We start from the raw sequence: 6,261 nt of genomic DNA, 5'->3' as shown, positions 1-6,261 counted from the left end.
CAGGGGGGAAACCTGGCAGGCTGGGCCTCTGGCCAGATTCGCTCTGGCAATTCCTGGGATCCTGGATGCAGGGTCCTTTGGGTGAATCAAACCAACCCCTGGCACAGCCCCCGACTAGCCGGGTCCCCCAGCTGCTCCGCATGCCCCCAGCAGGGTCACATCAGGCCAGTGGGAGCCAGTTCCCTGCTCACAATACTTCATTCTCTCCCTGTAACGGGTGCCCTGGCACTGCGGCCGCCAGCTCCTGTCGGGGGGCAGGCTCACAGCTGGCAGACTAGGCAGCCCCCTGACACGGCACAGGCGAAAAGCTAAACCAACCCAGCTCCTGCAGCAGGGTTACCATGGCGAGGGAGGCATGGGACCCAAAGGGACCCCCCTACGCCAGGGGCGACCTGGAGAGGAGCCGGGGGCATGTCAGGGCTCACCAGCAAAGGGCCACGAAAGTGCCCCTCGGGCCCGGCACAGCACAAGGGAAGAGATGCTGCTCCAGGGTGGGGAGCACATCACCTGTTCCAACTTCCCCAGAGGCTCTTGCCCCCCATCTCCCTCTCTGGGGCACAGCTGTCCCCAGCCCACACCAGGGTACCCTGCTGCTGGTCTAGATCCCACCCCTCCGCCCTGAGCAGCTCCCCCAGCCCGTCCTGGGTTTAGGGCACAGGGTGAGTGAGGAGGAAACAGCTGCCCCCCGAGAAGATCATATAACCTGCTCGCCCATGCAGCGGGGCAGGGGGGTGTTACACTGTCCCCCGAGACCTCCCATGCCCCTAGTGCTGCATGTCATGGACTGGCCTGCTCTGCTCTGGCCCCTCAGTGACAGGCACTGCCAAGCTACCACCCGCCCTATATTTAGCCCCAGCCCATGTGATCGCTCATGCTGCAGCAGGAAGAGATTCAGGCGGCTCTTAATTTAGCTTCCTGTAACCTAATGCAGGCCAGGGAGAAACTGCCCCTGCTGCCCCTCCAAAATCTACCCCCACAGCTTGTGGCTCAACCTCCATCCCCCCCACCACCCAGCCAGCCTGGCAGGTCATCTCGACTCGGGGGCTCAGTGGGGAGCCCCCCACTCGCTACACTCTGGCACAGACCTAGGGCTTCCCACCGAGCCCCACAGGAGGGGCCCTGCTGACCTGCCTCGCTCGGCCCCCAGGCCTCCCTAGCAGGACCCTGCACCCACCCCAGCCCCACCCCAGGGGACAGCAAAGGCCAGGCCTGCCTGGGGCATGAGAGGTGGCGCTAACCGAGGCTGCCTGGAGCCTGGGCACAGCCCCGGGGCAGACTCGTCAGACAGGCTGAGGGCTGCGTGGGGACAGCCCGGAGGCCTCCTGCAGTGCTGGGAGCTGCACAGACGTATTTACCTCTGATCTGCTGCCAGCGCTGCCTAAATAATGCTCAATCCTCCCTGTTCCAGACAGCTCAGCCCCCCGGCCCTGAGCGCGCCACTACCCAGCCTGCCTGGCACCTGCCGCTTCGGGGACACCCTGCCCCACAGCTAGGGGAGCCCAGGGGTCAAGGACAGCAGCAGGTGCCTTTAACCCCACTGTCCCTTGGGTTCTGTTTCTTGCTCTGGGAGAAGAGCAGTCAGAGCAAGGGGGGCTGGGAGCCAGGACACCACAGCGGTTGCTAACTAGCCCCCGGGCCACGGACAGCACGCCTCCCCGTCCCCTGAGCGGGTGGCCCCTCGGGGCCAGCGGGGAGCTCGCCCCCCTGGCCAGGGCTGTACCTGTCTGCAGACGCACAGACACCTTTGCTCGGCCAGCACGTTACACCACCACCTCCTCGCTGCTCCGGAGGGACCCGCCGGATCCCGTCTGCCGCGGGCAGGGGCTGCGGGCAGGGGCTGCCAGCCTCCCTGCAGGCCAGGCGGGGAGAGTGGGACTTTCCATTCTTGTCTGCAATTGCAACCAGGAGGCAGCTGCCAGCCAAAGCAGAACTCAGAATGAGGAAGCCGAGAGCTCCCTGCGGAGGGGCAGGGCGGCACCCCAAAGCCAGCACGGGCGGCTCAAGGCCCGTTTCCATGCTGCCCTCTTGGGGGGGCCCCTGCAGCAAGACCGGAGAAGGGCTGTGGTCCTGGCGCGTGTACATCTAACAGCACGGCTCTGGGGCGCCTTACAGCAACGACGGGTCCAGTGCGGCCCCTCCCCGGCCACAGGAAACCACCCCAACCCTTCAGAGCCCGCCTGTGCGGGGGGACCCACCCAGGGGGTGGGCTGCAGGGACCAGGCCCTGGCACCAGCGTGGGTGGGGCCATCCCAAGCTGCCAGCCAGACCCCTCGTCCCAGCCCAGCTCCCCTGGGAACCCCCCAACACACCCTGAGCAGGGGCTCAGCCGGCCACAGGGTCAGAGCTCCCTGCTCGGGGCAAAAAGCCCGGCTGCACCTGCCCCTTGGCTGGATGGACGGGGGCCCAGGCCCCATGGGTGGCAGCTCTCACCCAGGCAATGGGGCAGCCCCCGCTGCCAGGCCAGGGTGGAGAGATCACAGGGACACAGACCCACCCACCGCCCTGCCTGGGGCGAACCTGCACCCACCGGCGGGGGGCAATGAGTTTGGTGCCCCCCCTTGGGGCACCGCATCATGGCATGTGGGGGGGCTGATCTTTACAGAAACCCCAACATGGAACTGGTTTCTGGCATAACCGAGTCACCTGCCCCACAGCCCCTGCACCTGGCCTGCCCCCCACCTGCCCCCACACACCCCCTGCACCTAGCCTGCCCCACACCTGCCCCCCCACACCCGGCCTGCCCCACACCTGCCCCCCCACCCCTCTGCACCTAGCCTGCCCCCCACCCCCCTGCACCTAGCCTGCCCCCCACCCCTCTGCACCTAGCCTGCCCCCCACATCCCCTGCACCTAGCCTGCCCCCCACCTGCCCCCCCACACCCGGCCTGCCCCACACCTGCCCCCCCACCCCTCTGCACCTAGCCTGCCCCCCACAGCCCCTGCACCTGGCCTGCCCCCCACCTGCCCCCCCACACCCGGCCTGCCCCACACCTGTCCCCCCACCCCTCTGCACCTAGCCTGCCCCCCACATCCCCTGCAACTGGCCTGCCCCACACCTGCCCCCCCACACCTGTCCCCCCACCCCCCTGCACCCGGCCTGCCCCCCACAGCCCCTACAACTGGCCTGCCCCCCGCCTGCCCCCCCCCCGCCCTGCCCCCCGCGGCCGCGCAGACCCGGGCTCGGCCCCTACCTGCCCCGCCGAGGGAGCGAGCGGAGGCTGCCGGGGCTCCCCCCACCCGCGGGGCGGGTCCTGCCGGGCGCGGGGGGGCCGCGGGAGTTCCGGGGGCGCGGGGGGGCCGCGGGGGGGCAGGGCGCGGGGGGGTTGCGGGGGCCGGGGGTCCCGAGGGGCAGGGCCAGGTCACGCCCCGCCCCCTACCTGCGCTCGGCCCCCAGGCCCCGCTACGCGGCTCCCGCCCCCGCCGCCCGGCGCCGCCCCGCCCCCTGCCGGCCCGGCGGACGCGCTGCAGCGGGCGGGGCCCGGCCGCCGGACGCCTGGGTCCGTTCCCGCCCCGCGTGCCCCGCAGCTCGCAGCCCGCCTTTCCCCGCTCACCCTCGCGGCCCGGGCCCCTCCCCAGGGCAGCCAGCCGGTGCTGGGGGGCAGCGCCCCCCCCAGGACCCCCCCGGGGGTGGGGAGTGGGCCGGGCCCGGTCCAGCCTGGGCGCAGAGGGAGAAGAGGGGTCCGCGCACCCCGGCACCTTTAGCTCACCAGGGCTCGGGCATTCACCAGGACTCGTGCATTCACCAGGGCTCGGGCATTCAGCAGGGCTCGGGCATTCACCAGGGCTCGTGCATTCACCAGGACTCGTGCATTCACCAGGGCTCGTGCATTCACCAGGGCTCGTGCATTCAGCAGGGCTCGGGCATTCACCAGGGCTCGGGCATTCACCAGGGCTCGTGCATTCAGCAGGGCTCGGGCATTCACCAGGGCTCGGGCATTCACCAGGACTCGGGCATTCCCGCCGGGCGCCTGGCCAGCGCTGGCACCTTGGCAGTACCAGGGAGGAAAGTCACAGCCCGGCCCAGCCCCCCGCAGCCCAGCCAAGCCGTGACCCCCGGGCCCCCGCACTGTCCCTCTGCAGCCGCTTTGTTCAAGGGCCCGGGGCCTCCTGCCCCCTCCTCGCTCCTGCGTTCCCCAGGATCAAACCCGGGGGTTTCCAGCCGACGGGGGCCAGCCCTGGACGGGAGTTGGCGGGTGGCCAACGTCCTGGTGATTGGCTTCATGGACCCTCCAGTGAGGGGGGTACAGGCCCCAGACAGCCAGCGCCAGCCCCACCTGCATCACTAGGCCGCCCCAGCGAGCAAACAGCTCTTTCCCGCCCCCTCTAGCTGACAATGCAGCATGTGGGGGAAACTGAGGCACACTCAGTCTTCATATAAAATTTTTACAGAAAATTCCCCCTCTGACCCCAGGGTTATTCTGCAGCTTCCAGGCAGGAGTGTGAAGGCAGCTACGGGGTGGGGGTGGAGGTGGCAGTAAGGGCACAGGGCTTCGCTGGAGGAAGAGTGGGACCCCGGTGGGCCAGGGCTGCCTCACTGAAGGGAGGCTCCTGGCCACCAGGCCATAGCACCAGTTCTGTGGATCCCTGAGGGGCTGGGGGGGGGGGGGGAGCGGGAGTCCTGGTGACTTTTCTTTGGGGCCTCCTCAGCACAGAGCTTTGCACAGCAGGGTCAGGCTAAGAGCCAGAAGGCTCTGCAGGGAGCAGAGGCGGGAGCGGGGGTAAAGTACGGAGCAACAGGCTGAAATTAATGGCAAGAAAACATCCAGCGAGCAGGAGCAGTCACCAGGATTGCCTGGGCCAAGGAGCTTCTGGCCACGTGTGTGCGTGGCAGGCAGGGACCACGGGCCTCCTGCTGCCGAGCCCAGCCGTGGGGACCAGTGCTGAGGCAGCCAGGCCAGGGGTGCTGCAAAGGGCAGGGAGCGCTCCGGGTTCCAGTTCCAGGGACATGGGTGAAGCAGCGGCTGTAGAAATGCAGATGACAAAGGGCAGAACCTAGTGCAGTGGCCTGGGGTCGGGGGCGAGGGAGCGCAGACGCCAGCTGGATCAGGCCCAGGATCTGTCCCCATTCTTCTGGGGAGAGAGAGAGAAACAGCAGGGCCCCCACGTCTCTGCACTGGGACCAGGCCTGTTCCAAGTGATCTGGAAAAAGGGGTAAATAGGGAGGTGGCAACGTTTGCAGACAATACTAAATGACTCGCGATAGAGCCGTCCAAAGCTGACAGGGAAGAGCTCCCAGAACTGGGTAACAGGCAACCAAACGGCAGATGAAATTCAATGTTGATAAATGCAAACTGATGGACATTGGAAAACACAATCCCAGCTGCACCTACAAACGGATGGGGTCTCAGTTAGCTGTTACCACTCAAGGACGAGATCCTGGAGTCATGGTGGATAGTTCTCTGAAAACATCCACTGCGTGTACAGGGCAGGCAGAAAAGCTCACAAGGTGGAGAGGGCTACAGCTAGTTCCACAGAGCACAATGCCACCATATCAGTCCATGGGACACCCACACCTTGAATATGGCCTGCAGGCCTGCTTTCCTCCTCTCCAAAAATCATACTAGACTTGCAAAATGTACAGAGAAGGGCAACAAAAATGCTTAGGGGGCTGGAACAGCTTCCATGTGAGGAGAGAATAAAGAGACCAGGACTGCTCAGTTTGGAGCAGAGCCAACGAAGGGCGGCTGGGGGATATGCTAGCGGTCTATAAAATCATGGCTGGGCTGGAGACAGTGACTAGGGAAGTGTTATTTACCCCTTCACATAAGAACCAGGGGTCACCCAAAGAAATTAACAGGCAGCGGGTTTAAAACACACACGGAAATACTTCTTCACACAGCTCACACAGTCAATCCGTGGAACTCATCGCCAGGGGATGTTGTAAAGGCCAAAAGTATAACTGTGTTCAAAAAAGAATGAGATACGGTCATGGAGGATACGTCCATCAGTGGCTGTTCAGGGATGTGACCCCCTGCTCTGGGTGTCCCTAAACCTCCGACTGCCAGAGGCTGGGACCAGGTGACAGGCGATGGATCACTTGGTATTTGGCCTGTTCTGTTCTCTCTCTGAAGTATCTGGCACTGGCCCGTCAGAGACAGGGACCCCGCAGTTAAACAGCCCCTTAGCCAGAGTCAGTGGGCCTGGGCCAGCCAACACTCCCTGAGGGACCAGCCCGGCTCCTCCACGCACCTGCATGGCCCATTCACTCTCCTGGGCCCTGCTTCAGCCAACCCCCACCCCTGACCCCCTTGCCCTCTGCGGG

At 65.8% G+C, this 6,261-nt stretch overlaps 1 protein-coding gene across 1 annotated transcript in view; it reads left to right on the top strand.

Annotated features, from left to right (window-relative positions):
- The window catches only part of UBAP2L (ubiquitin associated protein 2 like), a 403,300-nt gene that overhangs the window by 151,754 nt on the left and 245,285 nt on the right, over window positions 1–6,261 (top strand). The window lies entirely within an intron of this gene.

This window comes from Lepidochelys kempii, chromosome 24 (assembly GCF_965140285.1).
Source record: "Lepidochelys kempii isolate rLepKem1 chromosome 24, rLepKem1.hap1, whole genome shotgun sequence".
NCBI classification, from domain to species: Eukaryota; Metazoa; Chordata; order Testudines; family Cheloniidae; genus Lepidochelys; species Lepidochelys kempii.
The sequence above is the reverse complement of the archived record's forward strand: the minus strand, read 5'-3'. Positions and strand labels throughout refer to the sequence as shown.